At 43.0% G+C, this 1955-nt stretch overlaps 1 long non-coding RNA gene across 1 annotated transcript in view; it reads right to left on the reverse strand.

Moving 5' to 3' along the window:
* The window catches only part of LOC128358624 (uncharacterized), a 2556-nt gene extending 1412 nt beyond the window's left edge, over positions 1–1144 (reverse strand). The window contains exons 1-2 of the long non-coding RNA XR_008321404.1: positions 1039–1144; positions 18–91 (exon numbers count right to left, since the gene is read on the reverse strand). This is a non-coding gene — a long non-coding RNA (uncharacterized LOC128358624). The remainder of the gene's footprint in view (positions 1–17; positions 92–1038) is intronic.
* Between the last annotated feature and the right edge of the window lie 811 nt (positions 1145–1955).

The raw sequence follows: 1955 nt of genomic DNA on the forward strand, positions 1-1955 counted from the left end.
ATGAAACACACACTGACCAGGGATGAGTGGGATGATCTTCAGGACTCGAAATACACTGACAGACCCCAAGTCAATAAACTCTGTCACAATTCTGTAACACAGAGACATCGTCATCATCATCATCATCATCATCATCATCATGAAGTCATATGTGATTCTTGAAGTAAAATGGTGGATAAATTGTCTACTACAGTAATTTGATCTCATGTGGGCCGGGTCATTAAAAGGAAAGAAGGAAAGAAGGAAGGAAGGAAGGAAGGAAGGAAGGAAGGAAGGAAGGAAGGAAGGAAGGAAGGAAGGGAGTAGGGAGGGAGGAAGGAAGGAAGGAAAGACAGACAAAAGGAAGGAGGGAAGAAAGGTAGGAAAGACAGATAGTGAAGGAAGGACAGACAGAAGGGAGGAAGGAAAGAAGGAAGAACAGAGGCAAGAAAGGAAGGAAGGACAGATGGAAGGAAGGAAGGAAGGAACAAAGAAAGGAAAAAAGGAAGGTAGGAAGTAAGGACAGATGGAAGGAAGAAAGAAACGAAGGAACGAAGAAAGGCAAAAAGGAAGATTAGGAGGACAGATGGAAGGAAGGAAGGAAGGGAGTAAGGAGGGAGGGAGGAAAGGAGGATGGAACGAAGGAAGGAAAGAAGGGAGGAATGAAGGGAGGAACGAAGGATGGAAGGAAAGAAGGAAGGAAAGAAGGAGGGAGGAAGGAAGGAAGGAAGGAAGGAAGGAAGGAAGTATGAAAGGAAAGGAGGAAAAGAGGAAGGTAGGAAGGAAAAGAAGAAGGAAGTAAGGAGAGAAAGGAAGGAAGGAAATAAGGAAAGGAGTAAGGAGGGAGGGAGGAAGGAAGGAAGCAAGGAAGGATGGCTGGATGGAAGGAAGCGAGGAAAGAAATATGGAAGGAGGAGGGAGCAAAGAAAGAGGGAAGGAGGGGAAGAACGAATAAAAATTAAAGAAAGAGGGAGGAAGGAAGGAAGGAAAGAAGGAACAGCCAAAAGAGAGATGGGGTCAATTTGACCCGGGAGGACGACAGGAGGGTTAAATGCTTACGCCATGATGATGATGAAGATGTCGAGCCAGTTCCACGGATCTCTGATGAAGGTGAACCGTCCCAGACCGAAGCCTCTGGACAGGATCTTGATGATGACTTCAAATATGTAGATGGATACAAACACGTAACTGTTCAAAGACAGAAAAACACTTGAATGTTAAAAGACTCACGTTGACATAAAAACTAGTAAAATAATCTCAAATAAAGACATGAGGTAGTGGCACCCCTAAAAATAAATAAATAATTATTAGGGCTGTCAGCGTTAACGCGTTAATCACGATTAGAATAATGCAATCCATAACGCTTTTTTTTTTTTTTAAATCGCATTTTAATGTTGCAAGCCTTTTTGTCCCTACTACTCCCCCGTAGACGGCTCCTCTAGCTGTAGCACTATGCTTTGAAGTGGCCTCCTGTAGTAAACCTACCGCGCTGATGGAAAGTAAGAGAGCTACTGGACTTTTGAACGGCTTGTTTAACTTTAAAACACTTCCAGACGCTTCAGTTGACAAGTCAAAAGTAAAATGCAACCTGTGTCAAACGGAGTTTAACTACCACCGGAGTACGTGGAGTTTGAGTTAGCACCTCCGCGCTAAACACCCAGGTGCAGCCAAGCCAGCCTCAGCTCCACCAAAGGACCATTTTGGAGTGTGGGAGTCGCAGCAGAGCCGTGATTGATTCCCAGTTAAGACACTCTGGTAAGAAATGCTTTACATTATGGGCTTAAAACTGCCTTGAAATGTAAAATAACAGGATTTTAAACACGCAAATCAAAACGCGATTAACTATGGAAATTCTGCGATTAATCTCGATTTAAAAAATTCATCGTTTGACAGCCCTAATAATTATGTTGGTTTTCTTCCTAACTTAAATTATTTTGCAAGCCTGTCTGTTATAGATGGGACAAACAATTATGCTA

Source organism: Scomber japonicus, chromosome 5 (genome assembly GCF_027409825.1).
Source record: "Scomber japonicus isolate fScoJap1 chromosome 5, fScoJap1.pri, whole genome shotgun sequence".
Lineage (NCBI taxonomy): Eukaryota > Metazoa > Chordata > Actinopteri > Scombriformes > Scombridae > Scomber > Scomber japonicus.